Source organism: Labrus bergylta, chromosome 22 (assembly GCF_963930695.1).
Source record: "Labrus bergylta chromosome 22, fLabBer1.1, whole genome shotgun sequence".
Classification (NCBI taxonomy): domain Eukaryota; kingdom Metazoa; phylum Chordata; class Actinopteri; order Labriformes; family Labridae; genus Labrus; species Labrus bergylta.
Window position 1 is genome coordinate 15,901,484 of NC_089216.1, and position 23,189 is coordinate 15,924,672.

A 23,189-nucleotide genomic window follows, 5' to 3' on the forward strand; every position below is an offset into this window, starting at 1 on the left:
AAGGGCTTCAAATATCCATAAACCTCAGCAGACTCCTGACTTCTCCAGCCTCTTTGCTTTTTAATGCATCTTCACTCCAAATCACTCAGAAGGAAAGAGAAAGATGGATAGCTCAGAATGAAGTAAACATACAGTCATTAACACGGGGCGATCCTTAACCACTTGAAATGCATTAGTTAGAGGCAGTAGCGGACTGGAGTTATTGTTGTGTTGCATTACAACTGCATTACAACACATAATGCTTTTCATTAAGAGGGCATGATCCTAACATTCAAGAGATTTGAGGGCATAAAGCTTTTATAAAAGCTATATGGGGCAAAAGGTCCAACCCTTGAGTTTCAACGTGACCATGTAATGTGAATATCATGCAGCTCAAACTGCTTCACAACAAGACTAACAAGTTTCAAAACTGACAACTGACAAAAATGAGCAAGAATTCAAAAACAAAAACAAAAAAATCAATGAATAATTTGGTCAACAAAGTAAACATGAGATAACTTAAGGTAGCTTATTCACTCTTTTGGTTTTAGTGTAAAGGGAAGTACTAAAGCTCTTTGGGCTAGTAATAAGTCATCACAAGTTAATTTGAAGTATCTCTTTAATAAAGATCTGACTTCAGCAGTTCCTTAAAATGAATAAGTGATGTTATAGAATAGTGTTAAAGTACGGATTACAGTTTAAAATCACTACCTAGTTTGTAATGGGGCTTTTTACTTTTTACTCCAGTGATGATACCATGGACATACCGGCTCTTTTTAGTGATCCTGGTCTTTTGGCTCAGCTGAGCAAGAAGAGCTCCCAAACAGCATTTGGCAACAATTTGGCTTTTATTAAATCCGCCAAATGTAGTATTGTTTTTGGTCTGTGATTGACACCGGTATGTGTGCAATGCACTGTACTGAAATGATTCATTGTAAGTATTATACTATACTTTACTAAATCGTATAATTTCCAGAATTAACCCCATTTTACACGATGCTTGGTATAATACATTATGGTATTATACAGTGGTGTGCCTGTGGCTGTGCAGAGTGGAGAAAAGATCATCCCTTCATTCTGTCATGTACTAACCCTAACCCAAAAAATGGGGGGGGGGGGGGGTGTTAGCTCTCAAACGGGAGCCGGCTACAATCATATACATAAAAGAATCATCTCATAGAGTTGACTCGTCCGTGAGCGACACATCTCTATTATACTCTGCTCGTGTAGACTTGACTGTGTGACGATGAGTGCTGTTTTCTTTTGGTTGGGTACAAAACTAGTTTGTATCCCTCTATACATTTCAAGATCATGTGAGGGGTTTTAAGCTGGTTAAGAAACAGACAAACTATAAAACGATGCCTTTTTATGATCTACGAAAGCAAACAAGAACATCATTGACCAGTTAGATCATTTCTTCATATCCGTTATCAACGCTTGTAATCACTGCCAGGGGGTAGGTGACAGATGAAGTGGATTACAGCATGCTGCAGAAACAGCCATTGTTTACATTTTCCACAGCTTATATTCACATTGAGTGGAACATTTGACTTTTAAGAGATGGCAGGATGACATTGTTCATCAGCAAACACTAATTACACATGATCAGCAAACTGAGATCGCAGTACACTGAAAGTTCCTCACAGGAGCTTTAAGTCAGTGAGACGCACAATGGCAGCTTGCAAAGCACTGGACATAAAGAAAATGATTCAATAAATGTATTTCTTCTCTTTATTGGAGTTCTGTTTTATTGATATATGCATTCTATTCATTTGGGATCAGTAGGCCTAAATCTCCTTTATTCTTGCAGTTGAGCCCTCCATCTACACCGTGTTTTTGTTTCCTTTCTAGTTATATACCACTGTATAGGCCATATGTATACAGGCCTGAAGTAGTAATACATGCTCTAACTCTGGTTCTGTTATAATCTGACAAAAGCCTATAAATAGCATTTTTTTAGCATTTGAAGTTTAAAAATGTATCAAAATCTATTGCCTTTGCCATCTAGTGGACAAACTTCGCAAGGCACTTGATTTTGTGGACAGAATCGTCCATAATTTGTTTTTGTTTGTTAAGGTGTCCTCGCCTTGACAACCGGCCCGTATCACTGATGTTTATTTTTAGACGCTCTCGTTCAACACACACACACCCCGGTCAATAATTCAGACTTTCTAGACCTGGAAGAGATGAAGCCCAAGGTGCAAATCACCCAGCCCACCAACCACCAACAACAAGGAGAATCAATGAGGTGAGCTTGTGTAACAGAGTTAGAATGAATCTCTTTTGAATTTCTACAAAATTAATGTGTCTGTCATATTTATGTTACTTTGTTGCCGCCTGGTGGTCTAATAGCGCAACTGTAGGGCTCCTAGCTGGCCACCGTACGTACCTCAGCAAAGGAATCTCTCCTGAGCTGAAGGTGGGTGTGTGTGTTAAATGCTGCGACCAACATATCTCTGTTTAATGGTTTAAAACTGTTCCAAAAACTTTAGGTAACATGTATTTTGTCCATGAACCCGTTTAGAATGTACTGTTAGAGTTTCGGACATTTATGTGAAGAAATGTTTATTTTATTTTACGAGTTTCAGTTTGTTTACATACCGAGCTAATGCTAGTTAGCTTACCAGTTAGCTGCTTCCTCGTGGCCGTGATGCTCACGTTAATGCTCTTGTGTGCGTGTTTTTGTGTTATACAGATGTGAGTCCTTGCAGTTGTATATCAATGCTGATTGTGTGCTTTTGTATTATACACCAGGTAGGCATGGTTAAATTAGTTTTACATAAAATGTGAACTGTAAATTCATGTTGTTTGTGTTAATTGTAAAAAATATGATGCAGCTGCCAAAATGTGTGATCAGCTTACTCCTGACAGGGTTTAGCCTATGCTGATTGTGTATGTTGTAAAGCTGTCATCAATTGCAATTTAGCAGGTTTTACATAAAATGTTACCTTTGTGTGAGATGCCAAAGATGTCTGTGTTTTGTTTACCTTAAGCCTTTTATCTTTTGTCTTCCTCTGAATGAATTTCAGCCCTTTATTGTTTACTGCCCTTTACTCTGTATGTCTTACAAAGGTTAAAGCATCACTCCAGTGTTGTTGAAGTTGTATAAAGTTACTTTTCCACCATTTACAGGAATAATCTAGGCTCTCAGAGAGAACCCTCTCAACCCAAAATGAGTACTGAATACCAAGACCAGTACCACCCCCCTCAATGCTACAAGGTCATAGGAACAACAAGCAAACCAAAACACCTGTACTATGCCTTGAAGGGGACTGCTGCGGATGTGAGCACCTGTAGGTAAGATCCAAAGTGTTTATCTCACCTGACGCATTAACAACAAACTCTGAAGATGTTCCTGTCTGGTGAGGCAGAATCATGACGCCTTGTGCTCGTGCTCGTTCCATACAAACCAAATAATAGTGTCATTCAAGTACAACTCTCTTGTCATAACTTTGTGTTTCAGAACTTTATATGTGACCCAGAAGGTGAAAAAGACTCCACCCAAGCCCCAAGAACCATCACTGACCTGTGGCTCCTTTCCGTCCTGCACACCCCACTCTCTCTCTCTCTCTCTCTCTCTCTCTCTCTACCATATTTCTGACTATCCACTGTCTTATTTCTCCAATAAAAGCATTAAATCCCCCAAAACAAACCTTTTATTAAATAAAATAAAAGATTACATTGTTTTAAACAAGTGGTCTTAAAGTCACATCTTTTTTTTTCTTTTTACTCTTATCTTATCTGTCTTGTATCCATTGAGTTGTATTTATATCAAATGTGTTTTCCCCTCTAAATTAATGTAGTTTTTGCAAGAAACAACTTTAATCTGCCCAAAATTGTTTGTGCTCAGAAGCACACAAATAATGCATTTTTTTGATGAAGTTAAATACAACTTACTTTTATCTACAAACCAAATAGACTATCATTATAAGGCAGGATTGGTAACCTTTTAAATGTCGCATGTCGTTAATTTAAAATATCTGTCGGCTTTTTTAGAGCGCCGTTTTTTTCTGCTGCTCCACGTCTCCCGTTGCTAAAACACATTGTACAATAATGAAACATACATAAGTTTTAGTCTTTTATATTGTTGGATATATTAGGCTATGCATTTTAATAAAAACACTGCAAAAAAAAGAGCTAAACACCGATGCTCCTCCTCCTCTCTGCAACTGGGTTTGTTTCCCCGACATAGAGGAAATCATTGACCAACACACGCACACCAAAAACAACAAAAACAACAACAAAAACACGTCTATCTATGGGCATGACAAACTATATAGCCTAGAAAAAGAACTGCAGAAATCCATAACAGATGCAGCAGCGAACAAACAAACAGATGAACAAATGAACGATCAGCACCTCGGACAGCGCCGCGGCACGTGATGCACATACCTGCGGCAAAATTGTTCAACCTTTACGGTGCACTTCCCACTCACAGGGCGCTTGAACCCCTTGCAGGAGACAATGGTCATATTTTTCTTGCACTGCCTTCTTCTCAGCTCTTGTGGATGCTGTGGCTCAGTGGGCACCGACGTCAGACTGGCCTTGACATGCAGGTGTTCCTCTCTCTGTTCCTTTGCCGGCTCAAGAATGAGCATGTATCTATCTGTCTATGGTCTCTATCTGTCTATTTGTATATCCTATCTATCTGTCGCTCTTTGTTAAATTCCTGTGCATATATATGAAGTCTATAAATAGAAACAATAACTAATAAAAATTAAAACGACGTGCGAAAACAATCCAGGGAAATGTATCATTTTCAACTGCCGTCAATATGAAGGCGCCGGCGGTTAGAGGTATAAATGCTCAGAAATCTTGTGTGTTTTATTTTAGTTACACATAGGCTTCAGAAAACATACAGGACACATATTTAAGAAAAGTCATTGGCTGAGAGGCTTGTACGTTTTTATTTAAAAAGAGTTATTTGTATTATAAAAACCCAAACCGTCCGTCACACGGTCTTGACGGTTCTAGTGTTAACACTCAGGAGTCGAGAGGGATTTTTTTTTAAAAGGCAGTTTTGCTATGTTGAACGCAGAGACTTAGAATACAGCGGCTCTGGTTGCACGGAGCCTGCAGAGCGCGCGCCTGCACTCTCTCGCGCGCTCTCTCTCCCCCCGCTCCCTAAGAACAGGTGGGATATATACTTGGGCCCAGGTATCGTGTTTGTGTGGGAAACACTGGAGATTAAATATTCTCAAACAGGTTGTTGGTATAAAGTTTTTATTTCTATTGTGCTGCACTTTTTTTTGGATTTGGGTAAATGTCAGAGTTGTGTTCTGAACTAGTGTTCACTATAGAGTCCTGTAGTGTGGCTGCCAACAGTCAATAATAAATAGCCTCCTGCGTAAAATGTGTGTAGAAATAGGCCTACAGTGTATTTTAACATCTACCATAATGGTGGTACTTGGAGAGCCAAATATTTTCGGAGGTGGTACACAGTCTAAAAGGTTTGAGAACCACTGGTGTAATGCATCTCTCTGCAGGACGACCTCCCCCGGCTCAGCTCAGACTCGTAGTTCAGAGCGACACAGCAGCACTTCTCCTTCATCTCCCGCACGATCTCCATCTCTGCTGAGGTGCACATGCACACACTTTGTTCCTGCAGGAGCTTCGAGCACAACAACAGGGGAATCATTTAGCAATCAAAACAGGACCCCAGACTGATTCAAACAGCTCATTAAACAAACTTTCTTTTTACCAGACTGACCCCACCATCAAAATAAAAGATGATTATACCTTTTTAAGATGCATTGTAACGTCGACACCAGTGTAGGTGTATGTACCTGCTTTGAAGATTTAGAACATTTGCTATTTATTTTAGCAGTTAGAGGAAAGCATGTAAGGTAGAATGATTAACCGTTAGCTTCATGAGGTGCCCCTTCAGTAACTCTGTTTGTTTAGTTCCATCATGTGAAGAACCCAGAGAACCTGCTATGAGGAGAGTACCTATAAAAATAAAAAAAAGTCACAGTACACCAAAATACAAAAATGAAAATGATGGTTTATAGCAGTGAGTACACGCCCTTTTTGTAGCACTGCTTTGGTCATGTTTTGAGTTTCCTTTCTATCTGCTCCTGTAGGAGGGAACACCCTGCTGGACGGCCTGCCTGAGCGGCTCCAGACTGAAATCAAAGGACTGGTTCCCCCCCGACACGGGGGAGAGTGTTCATGTTACCAGCCCGAAGGACAGAGACTTTTCAGTGTGGAGGGGAGGAGCAGTGCTTGCCAACCTGCCCACCTTCAGCTCCGCATGGATCAGTCAGGAAGAATACGAGGAGTACGGACCGCAGATCATCATCTGAGTAATGTACCGATTAACTTTTTACTACACAAAGTGCAATATACAAACAGCCCGAAAACAGTGCCATGGACCGGTCCTCCTTTAATATTTATCTGTCTTGTATGTATTTACGGCTTTAAACCTGCAGTCGGTGTGGATCCTGACTAGTGTACTCTTACCTATCACCTGAGCTGCTACTGACCCGCTGCACACTCTTAAGCTATTTGCTCGAGGTTCCAGGCTCTTTGCTCTAAGCCCTGTTGCTAAGAGCAGCAAACATGGCATGGATGAAAATTATATTTATGCCCTTAAAATGTTGTCCGTCAATGTTACTGTTCATTAAGCGCCTTAAACTGTGTCTAAACTTTCCCAAGTTGTGTTCTATTTTGTGTCCCATCAAATAATAAGCAAGAGTTTAAAGTATAGAAATGTTTATGTTTAAGAGACAAGAATTGAAGCTGGCCTTTAATTGATGTCTGCCAATTATTTTTTCCAAAATAAGCAATTGAGGGACAAAGATAAATCACTCAACGTGCTGACTATATAATCAAATATCAAATATATCTTTATACAAAAATGTAAACACAGTTGGTGTAACAGTTTGATCTTAATGTGTGCGACATGGTGCAAGTTGGATTTTGAATGATTAAGATCAGTGCAGCTGTGCAGTGTTCACAATCTAAAATATTGGATAGAAACACCATTAAATGATCTTAAGATGGATTATTAAGACCACTTTTCTCAAACTTTTTTTCTGGATTTTATGTTCCATTTTTTCCCCCTTAAATATCAAGAAAATGTTTGCTTGTAATGTTATGTCTTTTTTCCCCTCACACATATCATAACATTACAGCTTTAGAAGATGTTAACACATTATCTAGGAACATTTTTAATTTCTTGCAGATGAGATAAAGTGGTTCCCTCTTTTGGTTAAAGCTCATTGTACATGCAAGTTTGCTGTTTCTGCAGGAGTGTGAACCGGTGGGGAGAGACGTGTGGATTTGTGGGATATGAAGTTTACTAGTAAACATGTAGCTGAGTCATTGTAAATTAATGGTTATTTTCCAGCTGAAGAGCCCTTTGGTCAGCATGTCTTTTGTTGTGTTCATGGTGTAAGATTTGAAGTGCGGTATTTGAGTGCTAATACCTCTCATGTCTGTAGAATAAGCAGATGAAGTTGATGCTACTGCTGCAGGAACAGTTTGTGTTTGATGTGTCATTTTTTCTATTTGAGTGATGTGTCTTATAAATGATTTCCTGAGTTTTGTTTAGAATTGTTAAAAGTTGTGTGCATGTTTTTTTTTTCTCTTTCACAGTAGTGGTCATTACTTGTGAAGGGTGTTGCCAAATCTGCTGTATTTATCTCTTTACCATGAAACCTTGAAGACCCCTTAAGCCAACCTGTATATAAATATTAAGTTTACTTTTTGGATGTGGAGTTTTTGCATTGAATTATTTTGTTTTGCATGTAATTAAGTTGCTCTTTTTCTGCATGTTTTCCTCTGTGTGCTTGCTTGTCTTAGTATTTTGCTCTTTAAAAGGCAAAGGGGGGTTGTCATGTGACCTAAAGCTCAGCTCTGACGTGGGAATCACCATTAAATGTGACTGTAGGAGCCAATTTAGTGTGTGTGTATTTATGTGTTTTGTTTCTATGGCTTTAGTTTATATGTTTATTTATGTACTCAGATTGGACACTAGGTGGTGATAATTGATCATTTGGGTTAATTGGTCAGGTGGTTGGTTGAGTGTTTATATGTCACAGGTTACAGGAAACGGGGGCATAGGTGGTGGGAACATACGGTTCTTACCATAACAGAACGTAACACAGGATAACGCAAGTAGGATATTTAACATAACAAAAGAACGACAACAGTATAATCTCGGAAATAACAACTCATCATATCATCATCACGGTTTGTCTCTGCTTCATATGTGACAATAAACTGGAACATCAGAAAGTACTTTTTGGACATTTGTTTATTTTTTATGCGTCAAGAACTTTCCATACACCTATGCAAGTGACTAAAGGCAAGATAAGAAATTTGGACATTAGATAGTCACTATAGTGACTGTAGTGTTTTCAGTCAGAGCCTCGTGTAAAGCCAGGATGAACAGCTCAGTCTGCCTCGTTTACTGGCTTCATTTGAAAGAAACCGTCTTCTTTGTCCCCTAAATGTACTGCAACAGTCTGGACTGAGTCTTGCAAACTTTTCACCCAAACCATGCTATGTATGTGATGTATATATATTATAGCACTTAATTAAAACCAAAGTTATAAGTAGGATACATAAAAACTATAAAATCGTCATGAATCAAAAAAAGTTATCACAGTCAAGTCAAAGTGAAAAATTAATACAGTTTAAGATATAAAGATATATTTTCACTATAGATGCACATTTTTTATTTAATAAATGGTTCTGTTCTTTTTAGCTGTTAAATATTTTTTAGTATCTAGTAGACCAACAGTGTATTTTTCTTTTAAATATTTAAAATTGACGGATTGGATTGATTGGAGGGTGCAGAGCTGGTGGACTCTGTCCTGGATGTAGTGAGGAAGGAGGCAGAGAACTGTGACTGCCTGCAGGGCTTCCAGCTCACACACTCTCTTGGTGGTGGTACTGGCTCTGGGATGGGCACACTGCTCATCAGCAAAATCCGTGAAGAGAACCCCAACCGTATGAAAACCTACAGCGTGGTGCCCTCACCCAAAGTATCAGACACAGTCGTTGAGCCCTACAACGCCACACTGTCATTCCAACAGCTTGTAGAAAACACAGACGAAACCTTCTGTATTGACAACGAGGCTCTGTGTAACATCAGTTTCCGCACCCTTAAATTGCCAACCCCAAAAACAGCAGCCACTTTGTTGAGTTCATGTTGCTGAGCTCGGACAGCAACATGAACGACCTGGTGTCCGAGTACCAGCAGTACCAGGACGCCACCGTCGAGGAGGATGGAGAGTTTGAGGAGGAGGAGGAGGAGGAGGAGCTTGCCTAAACCTTTGCTGCCATTAAATGCAATGTTCAGTGTTCTTGTTTTTAATTCATTTTTGAAGTCTTAATGTGTTTAATAGTATTCACAGGCTACTTTCAAATTAATGAGATATAACTATGAAGTCAAAGCATTTATTAGAGTAGATGCACTACACTGTAGATAAGGTGTAGTTGCATGTCTGGTGTTTTGCCAGAAATACAGAAGTAAACAAACATTTAAAATCTGTTATCATGTGACTTAAATGAAAAGTAGTAAGATCATGATGGAGATTCTGGATATAAATGGATCATTCAATGTTTTGTTCTTATTTTTATTCATTGTAGATAAAGGTGCTGCTAAAATTTAGACAAAGAGCACATATATATATATATACATAATTAAATAAAATTAATTAAAATGATTAAATTACAAGCTGAAAGGAAAGTGTTCATCAGATAGCACATGCAGTGTTTGGCGTTTGAATTCTACTGATAGTTTGAAGGTAACATACTGATTACTAATAACAATTTGGCAACATGTCTAAGCTGGATGCTTTAGGGACTCGACATAATTTATAATAATTTACAATACTTTGAACTCAAACTCTTGTGAGCTGTCTAACTTGCAGAAATACATTTATTAGTGATTAAGTCTGTCACAAGTTAAACCGCGTACACACATTTTTCCTTGGAAATTTGTATGTGAAGGGAAAAATATTCATTTACAACTGAAAGCACAGAAACAGAAACAAAATTAACTTGTAAAGAAAACTATCAGCAGCCTGTTGAAAACAGCCAGAGTTGATGATTTCATCTGAAGTCCCGCCTCTGTCTAGACTAACAGCCAGTTAGGCTGGATTCTGGGTTGGCAGATCAGATGTCAAAGGGGGGCCCAGGCCGCCCCTCTGGACACACCCCTGCATGTGAACAAGGTACTTTTTGGTGCTCCCTTGCAAAATGTTCACCGCAGTGATAGAAGATCACGTTAGGCCAGAGGGCAGAGAGAGACACATGAACCAAGTCATTTTCATATCAATCCAAAACACCATTTATTAAAACATCAAACCAGGTAATGTACATCAAATATTTCCTGATGTTGTCTTAACCCGTTACAGTCATCAAAGGTGCTGCAGCTGCATCTCCTTAGATTCACTGCTCTGTGCTTCATCCTGTGATTGAACTGTAAACAGATGATAAAGAAAGTAAGGTGACATTAACAAACAGCCCAAATAAAACTAAAACATCTTTCTTCCCAGATCTCAAACTAGTAACTTTGACTATATTATAACAATGAACAGTTATTTTGCAGTAAAAGATTTTTATACAAGTATCCGTTTCATAAACTAGACATGTTCAAGTTTTGAAAAAATATGGTTATGCTTTGTTTTACCTCGGGTAGGGGTATCTGAACTTTTAGGGGCCCAAGTTCCTCTACTATACGGTGATGAGCCTATTGGAATGACAGAGAAGGACAATTGTTATACCGTATTGGTCCGAATATAAGACGACCCCCGTTTTTCAACACTCACATTTAGAAATAAAGATTTGCAGACCAGATCTTGTTTTTATAAAGAGCTTTTTTTGAAGAACTTCATTTTATTTGAAAATAACAATATTAAAAACACATTGAATTAAACACCTGTTGTATTAATAATTATAATAATAATTAACATACCGTATTTATCGGTATAGGCCTACGGCACTTTTCAAAACAAAGTGTTTCACAAGGGCGAACTATGTACAGTATGATTCAAAGTTAAAATCAATTAAACAATCAAGCAATATTATCAACATGTTTTTAACATTTTGAAATAACAGAGGAAACACAGGCAACATTTTTAACTAAATTACCGCTAAACTAAAACTCGCCAAACCTCTCCTCTCAAATGTCTCCTCTCTATTTCTCACACACACACACACACACACACACACACACACATACACACACACACACACACACACTGCCCCGCTGTGTTCGCTCTCGCTCTCATCACTCCCCAATATTAAAAACACATTGAATTAAACACCTGTTGTTGTAATAATGATAACAATAATAAACATAGGCCTATTTATCGTTATATGCTACAGCACTTTTCAAAACAAAGTTTTTCACAAGGTCAAAACATGTACAGTATGATTCAAAATTAAAATCAAGCAATATTATCAACATTTTTAAATAACAGAGAAAATACAGGACACATCTTTAACTAAACTAAACTAAAGCTCGCCAAACTTCTCCTCCGATGTCTCCTATTCCTCACACACGTCCTCCGCCCCGCTGTGTTCGCTCTCACGGGCCCTTTCCGAATTGTCACAGTTCAGTAGGCAGTACGTACTATTCAGTATGGAGTTTCAGTATACTGAACTTTCGTGGTCATTCAGTATGCATTTTTTGGGTCCACCTCAGTATACTTAACTATATACTCTATATGTTACTTTTTACATGTATAAATCGTTTTTTACCGCTAATTAAATGGGCAAAAAGCAAGGGGCAACCTCCGGTCTCGAAAAATGAAGCCAATGCGGAAGTACAAAAAACTGCAGTTCCTCGAGGTTCCGCTTGAGGCTGGCTGCAGAAGCACCGGAAGTGCAATAAGCCCCCAGCCAAAAGGGGGGGGGGGATTTTTAACATATTTAAGTGAACAGTAAATCAATTGTTTTTTGTATTTTCATTTAGGCAAAGAAGAGATAAAAGCAGCTGGTCTGACATCTTCCACAGAGGTGAAGTGTAAGTTAAAATCGTCTGTTAAAAGTTATCTTTTGTCAAAACAAGCTATTGTTAACAATACAGTCTTCTAAAATAAAAATCACACTGAGTCATACACCAGCCAAATGTTAAATAGAAGGTGATGTTTTCTTTTCCATTTTACAATCAAAAGAATCTAAAAATTACTCATTTCAACCTTCATCTGCACACCTGTTACAGTGGTCAGGCTGGGGTCACATAGTTTGAAGGAACCTCCTCATTTTTTCACCTGTGCCAGATGCCCTGCTCATCCACTGTGGTAGAAATGACCTTATACCAGCAGCTCTCCCAGATGAAGAGTCCTCTCTGCCATCACCCAGAGGAGCTGATCGACGTCTGAAGAAGGTGGACAGAGTCTTTGTGACAGTGAACAGTGAGAAGGCTACCATAGTCATCCTCAGATAAAACACAGATCCAGGTCAATATTCAATTTATTTTTCTTTACATGATGTTGCCCTGTGTTTGAAAGGCCAGATGCTGGAGGGTTGTGTTGGATTTGCTTTTCCATCATATTTTAACAGTCAAACAATCATCCAGGATCTCTAAACTTTATTTCATTTTTGTTGGGATTTCTTTGTTAAATTATTTTTTATACTTTCTCCTATGTCCCAGCAATTGGGCCTGATGGTCTCCCTTACTTATTTTCCACATGGTTAATGAAGCCAGGAGTTGTTTATTGAAGATTTCTTGTCATAAAATGTTTAAATAAACTTTTTAAAAATCTAATATGACTGTCTCTGATTAACTGGAGTACAACATGTTGGTCACAGTAAAATAATTTAGCAGTTAAGTTTATAGCTCACATTTGAAAAGGCCTTGAACTGACATTAATTTCTTCTTGACAGCTAAGACAACAGCAAAGCTAACAGACAAGCTCAGCTTGTCACAGCCGGGCTCGTCTGAGATAAATGGCCTTCAAACTTATTTAATATTAAACATTTAAAGCCAATAAGCATAGCAAGATACGCATGAGATTTCATTTCAATTTATTCAATCACAGACTTGTCAAACAGTCTGGCATTTTGTGCTGCTGTTTTCAAGAGTTAATAACTGAAGAGAAGAAGACCATCGAGAGAGGACAGGAAACGCTCAGGGGACGAGTCCTCCATGTTGTCAGTGGTTGTTGATGGATCTGAATCTGAGGGCATCTTCTGTAATAAAGAAAAACAATCATGGAGTTAAATGTAAAGTATAATGAATTTTACTGTGATGTTTCTGCCTCAGACCTGAAATCAGATCTGTCCTCAGGTTCTGCTAAACTTCAGGTTCTAAAGTTTGTTTTTAAGACAGGAGAACTATTTATGAGGAAAAACAAAATATATAATAAGACAAGATTCAATAATATTATCAGCTTTATGAATTCATGTTTTAAGACAAAAGTGTTCCTGCCACTTTCTATTGAAGATTATTGTAAACTGTCATCACATGGGCCAGCCTGATAAATTAAACTAATGTTAAATATTCTCAGATAATCAGACAGCCAATTTGTGTGCTGAACCTCACCGGAGCTGGAATCAGAGTCTGGACTGCTGTTTCCTTTGGGCATTGATTTCCTTGAAGACAGAAAGAAGAACAATTTAAACATGAACTAGACTTCTTGCAGAACCATAAATGCTGTTAAAATCTTCTGCTAGTCTTCCTTACATTTTAAGAAGGATTATAAATTGTTACTAAAATGACTTTGATGCTGAAAGCGGTTACAATAAAACGGTCCAATCATATGAGAGATAATTTTACCTTTGAGTCCAATGTGAAGGCGTTCTCTTCAGAATCAGCACTGCAAAGACAAGATGATGGCGCCCACCTTCACAACCTGCTGCTTCAGTCTGGCTGCATCATGGTCACCTACAGGAACAGCACAGAAATGCAATCAAAGTACTTCACTTTATTTATCAGAGGATGTACTGTATGCAAAGTAAAATAATTTAGCTGTAATTCCTCAAAAAGATTTGAGACTGCTTTGTTATTTGAGAGCACAGATTGTTTCTTTTCCCTTCTCTCTGTTTGCCTGTACATGACCTTTTAGTGCTGTAAAAGATGCTACAGTAAATCCTGGATCAGCTGTGTGGGTGGTGTGACTGTGTGGTAAAGCTTTGTTAAAGTTGTCACGCACATGCTCATATGCCTTTGGAGAGTAAAAGTGCAGTGTGGTGGCAAACTGCTTATAAAATATCAAATAGTATTTTATTGGTGAGGTGCCCCAATCCAAGCGTCCTACAGAGTAGCAGCAGCTTTAGAGGGAGGAGACGAGCGCATTATGGAGAGGAGCGCACCGGAGGGGGCGAGCTGGGGGAGAGACGCACAACCTGAGAAAAAAGAAATCCCAGTTTAAAATATAATGTTGACGAAAAGAGGGAAATAGGAAGACATAAATGTCCATGTTGAAATTCTTTTGAATGCAGAGGCTGTGGATGTTCAGTTTTCTTTGGCTATAAAAAGGCAACAATAGCCTGTAGTTTAATCCTGGTGTTTCTCTTCGTTAACGATTATCGAAGCGAAATTAAAAAATAAATGCATGACATTTAAAACATACTAACATGTGTGGGGGAAAACGCGATCTTTATGTCTTCTTTTATTGTCTCCTCCTAACTACCATAACAGCAGCATGTTGTGTGTAACACTGGTCTCCTGGGTTAACACCTTCCTTTCAAAGGTGTTAAATACAGATACAGTCACAATCACTGCAATGTTTGTCAGGTTTTGTCAATTTTTAGAACAATTTCTCAATGAGCGTCATTAAATTTACAATATGATCAACTTGTGACTGTTGAATTGGTCGTGTGTGGAAGACAATGCAGAACATTTAGCACATTTAAGCAGCATGATGCTCAGTTAATATTACATTACACCGCCGCAGTAACAATTATATTAAATTAGATCTTACCTTTAGTTTTATCTGGATACATAGAGAACTACTCTACCCTTGTATATAGTACTATGAATTTCAGCCTGCACGGTTAAAGTAAAACCTGTTCCTCTCGGTATAGTCCACTTATCACTCAGACTGTAAACATGTACACATTAGTAATGATGCAGGCCAGATTTAAATTATGTGACTTTGTTTTTGTCCTAGATACTTTTGAGACTTTACCAGACGTTTTTATTTTTACTGTAAAATAACTGTACAGTCAATGAACCACATCTATGAGCAGATTTTATATTACGATTCTTGGTTTTAAATACAATTTCAATCACAATAGACATATGACAATATCAAGAAACATAGCATGTTAGTTATTAGGTTTGCTCATGTTAAAAAATAAAATAAAAAGATAAGTCATGCTGGATAAGTAACCTAGCTTTACAACATTTCTAACCTTAGACTGCTTATGTGTTAGCTAGCTAGATAACGACTTTAACCAAACAATGACACATAAATCACACTTTTTTACTTACCGAAAAAACTGCAAAAATCCCTTAGCTCCCTCAGGTCGGTTAGAACAGTTTCCTGTAGAACAACTCATTCTTCCAGCTCAAAAAAGACGAAAAAACTCAACGGAAAAATTCAATGGCGTCTCGGCTTTCTTTCACTACATAACTTTTGCTATTCACAAAGAGAGCTACGCAAGATCGGCGGCTGTCAATCATCGTGAAATATGACGTAAAATCCCGTTTTTCAACCTCAAATAACTTTTTTAATTTAAAACAAACTTAACAGAAAAATGAGCACTTGAACACGATGTAGGGTGATAATAACTAATGATCACAGCAGAGTTTAGGTTTGGAAAAAAATTATGTGACGAGTATTTTAGCTTTACAGTTTGACCCACATCCAGTCTGTTATCATTGAGGAGGCGGGGTGACCTATACTGCAGCCAGTCAGTAGGGGGAGCTCTAAAAATAAAAGCTTCACTAGACCGGGGACCTTGTCCCATCCATTATTTTTACAGTCTATGGGCTCGATGAGGGTCAATAAACCACATAGGTCTGATTCCAACCCTCACCTCGGGTCATGAGCTCGAGACTTAAAGAATAAGATACAAGCGGCTGAAATGAGTTTCTTCTGGAGGGGCGCTGGGCTCGACTTAGAGAGAGGGGGAGGAGCTTAGACATTCAGGGGGAGGAGCTCCGAGTAGAGCCGCTACTCCTTCACATCTAAAGGAGTCAGCTGAGGTGGTTCAGGGATCTGATTAGGATCCTCCTCGACCCCCCTTTGGAGGTTTTCCTGGAATGCCAAACTGGGAGGAGACCCCGGGGCAGACCCTGAGTTCTCTGGAGGGAGGCTGTCACTCTGATGAACGCTAAACAGTCACAGAGTGTCAGACCTGTCACTGTGAAATACCAGTAACCCTGCTATCAAGCACCCACAGTGAGTGTACATAAGACTATTCTAAATATTTTTATTTTCAATAACTTAATCTTGTATATACTGTAATATTATCCTCTCACCGATCTATGCACACTACATATGTAAACACTGTTAAAACTCTACCTCATATATTAACCATCTGTTACAGAACTTCACATTTATTATCATGTTCTACTCACCACTGTACTATTCTCTTATTTAGCCTTGTATATTTGAGTGTTTTGCTTATATTCTTTTTAATGTTTAACATTGTACATTGAGAGCACAGTTACTGAAGACACATTCCTTGTGTGTGTAAGCATACATGGCTAATAAAGCTGATTCTGATGTGTATCATGTTGTTCCTAGGTGAAAAAAGAAATTCCTTTTTAAATTCTCATTATGACTATAAGAATAAATGATCATTATTAAGCTCACCTTCAGGTTAAAATGATTCTTCTTATAAATCCTCCTGCAGCGCCTCTACTGTCTCTCATGTCGCTGAGGCCTTCTGCCTGTACGAGACAAGCCGTTGCAGTTTGTGTCTGTGGGTCAAAATAATGTGCTGTGACCCCGAGGTAACTGTGATTACTGAGAGAAGTCCAGTAGTCTCCGATGAGCGCAACCGTGTGTTTGTTTGTCCCAACGCTCCTCCTCCACTTTAGCTTTCTCGTCTTCATACAAGTTGCCTATCTTGGTTACAGTAGTGGCTCTCGAAGGCAATTCATATGTGCAGTCGTTGGATGCGATGCGAATTATTTCAAGCAGACCCTCGACCTCCACAATGTTAATCGGCCTACAAGCTGTAGCCACCCATTTAGCTATCGCTATTGAAAGTTAGTTGTTTGTAGAGTTGTCCAAGCGTCTCCGTTGCATACTATCCAGCGTGGCCTGCCTTTGGCGAGGGGGAGGGCTCTCTGCCTCAGCGGTATGCTTGGCCAGCAAGTAAATGGTAAATGGTAAATGGACTTGAGCTTATATAGCGCTTTTCTAGTCTTCCGACTACTCAAAGTGCTTTTCCACCGCAGGTCGCACCCACCCATTCACACACTGATGGTAGTGATCGCTGTAAGATAAGATAATCCTTTATTTATCCCACAATGGGGAAATTTACAATGTAGATACATATGTAGTATCATCCATCAGAAGTAACTCACACCACCACTGAAGCAGTGGTATTTGAGACTTGACGTGCTCTGGTGGTAACTTAATTCACATCGACAGTAAATGCAGATAACTTTGGGCTCCCACTGTGGGCAGCTCCATCACTCTGACATCTCTCCCTTAGTGCATGTCCATATGATCCTGTTTGTGTGTGCATGTGTGTATATACATCAGCCTATGTGTGTGTTGAATGAGTACAGAGTGTAAAAACTGAAATTTCCCCTCACGGGGATCAATAAAGTAAATCTTCAATCTTCATCTTCTTCACGCCCGTGCGCAGGCACGTTACTCTCGCTCACGCTTGGTCAATGGATCAGGTCCAGTCAGGTTAGGAGTCGTGGTCTTTATACAGTCTATGGTCTACGCAGACAGTGACAAGACAAAGCAAGAGCAACAGGTTGGTGTTTGCATTAGTGTCCCATTTACTGTATAGAGGTGACACCACTTTTCAGAAGTACACACATATAGTCGCAACAATCTACTTTCAAAAGCACAGTGTGGGACCTATAAGAGCAGCTTAATCAGTTATGTGGAAAATAAAGATGTGATTTCTTGTGATTTTTGAATTTCATGGCTGTAAGAGCCAATTTTAACTTATGTCCCTAATATTTTCATTAATATGTATTATTTATAGTTTGTCATTAGTCAGTTAACACAAATTTATTCTTGTTACTTTTGGACATCAACTCGGTATTGGACCGGAGATTTAAGTTTGGACCACCTGTTGTTTTTGCCTTTTTTGGTTAATAAATCCTTGTGCAAGTTTTCCTTCCTCATCGTAATTACATTGGGTTTTTACAAAATAATGGATCTTCAGTGAGTGAAAGATTAGTCAGCCATAACAACGGCTTTCATGTAGTTTTACATTTTGGATACTAAGGCTATAACAAGGTGTCATTCTCTAATAGATTTGATTTGAGATGTACATGATTCCTAAAAAAACATCCCAAAACACCTGTAATGTTTTGAATATGCGGAAAGTTATGAACAATACAGTTGAATAATTAATAGTAATTCAAAAATAAGTATAATTTCCTATCCATAGTAAAGAAATTTCCGCCATGAATTAATTCAGAAAAGGCACAAATTGTTGCATAAAAATTCACCAGAATGCAGGAAATGAAGTGTTTGACGCTCAAAATTTGTCACCCCAATGTTGAATCCAAACCTGCGCCCTTGCTTACCTACGTGAGTTTTTATGTCAAATAAAATGTTAAATTCCAATATTTATCAAAATAATAAATAAAAGTAGATGCCATTTATACGTGGGGTCCTTGTGGGATGTGAATTATTTATTAATCTTTTTATTTTTTTCAAAATCATCTATTTTATCAAGCGATGCCTTTGCAGTCATCTTTACTGATCGTGTTGTCAGAGTCTCCTCTCTGCACGAGAGTGTCAGCGGGCACTCCCTCTATGTCAGAGTTACAAGCTGCACGTGAATCAATCTCTGACTTGATTGACTTTTTTTTTTTCAATCAATGTATTTATTGAGTTTTATACATATCTTATTAACAAAACAACAAGAAATAGATGTATGCCACTTAACAAAAGCACCCACAGACATTTAACATTTAAACAAACTTCTTCTCAGATCAAAAGCCATCTTTTATACAAATATATAAAAAGAAGACATGAAAGGGTAATAAATCCTCCTAAATAAAGACATCTCATTATCTCCACAAGGTTCAGTCCAGTATATCTATGTATTGAGGTTTCTATCAGAGAAAACTCATTCCTCCTCTTCATCATCTGACAGATCAAAACTTTTCACAAAGGCAGTAAAGGGTCCCCATATCTTTTCAAACATGTCACCTTTTCCTTTTTAATATATATGTCACTCTTTCCAAAGGAAGTGTTATAAGTATTTGTTTAACCCAGTGTGTTGTACTTTGTTTTCCCAAACATTTAAATTGATTTTTTGGCATGTAAAAGACACATATCTATCATTATCTGATCATTTTTGGTAAACTTGTGATTGTTTGGGTAAAGTCCTAGGATAAAAAGCTTGGGATCCATTGGAACATCTTTTAAAACAATTTCTTCTATCACCTTTTTAACCTCTTCCCAGAGTTTCTTAATGCTAATACACTGCCAAACACAATGAAACAGTGTTCCCTTCTCCTCAGTGCATTTTGTTAATCTGGAATATTCTTATTATATAGAATATATATAGGTTTAATTTATCTGCTGTGATGTATGTTCTCATTGTCCATTTGTACTGCAGTAGTCTTAACCGAGTATTAATTGATTGAGAGTGGACCTTAGTACAGACTGACTCCCAGTCCTCAGATGTTATATCCATATCTAGGTCCTTCCAGGGCCGGCCCGTGGCAGAGGCAGTATAGGCAAATGCTAGGGGCGCCAGCATCCATAGGGGGCACCAAAGGAGTGTGGCAGAAAAGTTGAAGATGAGAAGAAATAGAAGGAAAAATGCGTTTAAATATCATTAAATATTATTAATCTATGTAAATTTCATGCTTTTATTTAGTTATGATCCAAAAGAAGCCATGAAAACACAACTATCATATTTAAAAAGGCTATATTTTCTTGCCTCCTGCTTGACGCGGCTCATCACACCACAGCTGCTCGTTACCTGCTCGTTGTGGAGGAGGAGGGCAGGCGACTTATTAGAAGTGAGGGACACTGACCGTACCGATTAATATCACGTTTATAAATGACCGTAATGTAAACAACAACAAAGCCCTCGGGAGCCCAGGGACGAAAAAGAAGTAGAGGAGAAAAAATATGAAAAAGACACAGAGGTAACGTGCTGCACAGATCAATTATCTGTTGTAGTTATGCTAGCTTGTTATGGATGGATGATAGTAACGTCAGTGTTTCCTATCTTGAGTTAACATCAGTTATTTCCACTGCACTTTTATTAGGTTAAGATTATTCATGTTAAGAAAATAACCAGTGTAAGAAATACACTTCTTCTTTTCTTCTTATGTTGCTTGGGACCCAAAACCTACTTTTATATTTATTGACATCTTTGTATACTTAGTTAGCTTTCACCCTAGTCGATTCAAATATTTATTTTCCACCTCCTGTTGTCATTAATAGTTTTAATCTCTTGCCTTTAGAGTATTGATGTCTAAGAGCATGAATGCATTTTGTGATAGAAGTCCTCACTGAATAGATAGTTGTTCATGCTGTTGTAAGGAAAACGTTTGGGCTCACCTGAAAAACTATGCTGAGTTGTCTGTACTGCCCTGAAGACAAAATAATATTTTGTGTTCACACTTTATTATAAAATACAGATTGTTTAACAAATGCTCATCTCTCTCCAGATGCAATCAAACATTTAAATCCATCCCCTGCCATCCCAGGCCTGTGTGAACACTTCTGCTTCCTGCACTGTTTGATATTGTTTGTTCTATTACACTAGTTATTTGTATTTATTTATAAGAAATATTAGAGTTATAACCATTTTATTCGTGTTTATTTATAAGTATTTTTTATTTTAAAATAAATAAATTATGTTAAATATAAAACTGTATGCCAGTTTTCTTTAAGTGGATGAATATAATATATTAGTGGTCAAACTGTCTGCAATTTAAGGGGCCCGACTCTGGGTCCTTCCTCCAGGCTTTCCACTTGTAATCAGAATTCTCTGTTGAGCTGGACATCCGCAGGTTATAAAGTTCTGATATTGCACCTTTGCTTAAACTGTCTTTAGACATTATTTTCTCCAAGTTTGATTTCAAGGGTTTGGTAAGCACATTATATTGTTTTGTTCTAATAAAGCTTCTAAATTGAAGATACTTAAAGGCTTTATATGTGATTTTTCACACTTACATGTAGAAATCAAGTATATCCTCTGAAAATAACTCTGTGAGTCATGACTGTCTACAATGACTGTAACACCCGAGTCCCACTGTCTGTGATGCTTTCAGAGATTTCTGAGCCACCTCTTCAGTTTCAAGGTCCTTATCGTGAGAAGTTTATGGTCAAGTGACTTCAACATGTTGACAAGAAAAGCTAAAAGGATTAAATCCTCCACCAGAGGATTAATGGACCACCCTCAGCACCCCCTGAGACCCAGATGTAATTAAATCACTCTGTTATAGTAAACATCTGCTGTGTGTGTGTGTGTGACCTACTGGTAAAGGTGTGCCTCTCTCTGAGGGGGGAAACATGTCAGCAGAAAGGGTTGCTGACTTTCTGCTGGATGAGATACATGGCGAAGGCAAATTGCTCTCTGGTCAGCTTGCCTATCTGCCTCGTGTCTGACAGCGCCCTGCAGAGAAACATTCAGTTAATCACACCGAGCAGACTGACCGAGACCATGAGCACATATTATACAGAATCCACTTCTCCATGTTCCTCTAACTCTAAGATGTGTCTCTAGTCTGTCTACAAACCCCCCAATGATGAGAAAAGTCCATCCTCTCAGTCTTTCGCCTGCTCCACTTTTCAGAAAATGTGTGCTCAAACAGGTCGTTTGGAGATTTTCCCTTCATGTACAAAGGGCAGTAACCCCTCCCCAGGTGGGTGACACTCCCACATCTAGGTGTTTGTTCTGCCCTCTGAGTCTGCCTTAGCAATAGGGCATGGAGCGAGAAAGCCAGAGACACCCGAGCCCTTCCAGAGAGGGGGCGTGGTCAGACACAGCTCATTTATCAGACCCCAGTATGTTAGGTCAGGACACACCTGCTCCACCACCATCATACTCAACACAGGTGTACCACAGGGCTGTGTGCTGAGCCCATTCCTCTACTCCCTCTTCACCCACGACTGCAGACTGCGGTGATTGGCCTCATCAGCAACAACGATGACACAGCCTACAGGGAGGAGATACAGCATCTGGCCGCCTGGTGTGCTGACAACAACCTGCTCCTCAACACCAGCAAGACGAAGGAGCTCATTGTGGACTTCAGGAGAGAAAGAGGAAGCACGCACAACCCCATTCACATCAACGGGATGGCTATTGAACGTGTCTCCAGCTTCAAGTTCCTGGGGACTCACATCACAGAGGACCTCTCCTGGTCCACTAACACCTCCAGTCTGGTTAAGAAGGCTCACCAACGCCTCTTTTTCCTGAGGACACTGAAGAGACACCACCTGTCTTCAGCTGTACTGATGAACTTCTACCGCTGTGTAATCGAGAGCATCCTGACCAGCAGTGTCACAGTCTGGTACGGAAACTGCTGTGTTTCCGGAGACTGTAAGGCGCTACAGCGGGTGGTAAAAACTGCCCAGCGCATCACAAGGTGCCCACTTCCTGCCATTGAGGACGTCCAAAGAAAACGCTGTCTGCGGCGAGCTCACGGCATTCTTAAAGACTCCTCCCACCCTGCCCACAGACTGTTTACCCTCCTGCCCTCTGGTAGGTGCTTCAGAAGCCTCCGGACCAGAACCAGCAGACTGGCAACTTTTAAAGTAGATCTTGGTTTAAAAAAGGTTGGGCACCCCTGATCTATAACCTTCTCAATCAAGTGAACAAATTTAATCTAACCCGTCCAGTCTGTATCCTGCTGGGGCTGTCAGCTACTGTTGGGGGCCGTGGGTCGGGTGGAGGCGGTCTCTTGCCTGACCCCCCGATGTCCCTGTGAGACCCCTCTTTTCAGTTCTTCTTAAATATTGCATGAGTGTGTATGAATGTATATGTATGTGTGTATACCTATGTGCATGTATGTATGGATATATATATTTTCTTCTCTTTGTTTCTATGATGGTCACATTAACACTATACCTTTAATTTGATTGTTTTATCATTTTTCTTCATACATATATATATTTTTGATTTATTCT

The 23,189-nt window shown here is 39.0% G+C and overlaps 2 long non-coding RNA genes across 4 annotated transcripts; one reads left to right on the forward strand and one right to left on the reverse strand.

The window, feature by feature from the left end:
* The first annotated feature begins 2,251 nt into the window (after positions 1-2,251).
* LOC136177468 (uncharacterized) lies at positions 2,252-12,656 on the forward strand. Of its 3 annotated transcripts, none has more exons than XR_010665085.1 (6): positions 2,252-2,733; positions 3,112-3,276; positions 3,443-4,535; positions 6,063-6,284; positions 11,912-11,962; positions 12,161-12,656. It is a non-coding gene; the product is annotated as an uncharacterized lncRNA (long non-coding RNA). The 3 variants fall into 3 exon arrangements; XR_010665084.1 differs by having other exon boundaries at positions 2,253-2,733; positions 12,219-12,656; XR_010665083.1 differs by lacking the exons at positions 11,912-11,962; positions 12,161-12,656 and having other exon boundaries at positions 2,258-2,733; positions 6,063-7,546.
* Positions 12,657-12,919: 263 nt separating this feature from the next.
* Positions 12,920-14,398, reverse strand: LOC136177438 (uncharacterized). The gene is made up of 3 exons (XR_010665044.1): positions 13,718-14,398; positions 13,484-13,533; positions 12,920-13,131 (listed from the first exon to the last, which is right to left on the reverse strand). It is a non-coding gene; the product is annotated as an uncharacterized lncRNA (long non-coding RNA).
* Between the last annotated feature and the right edge of the window lie 8,791 nt (positions 14,399-23,189).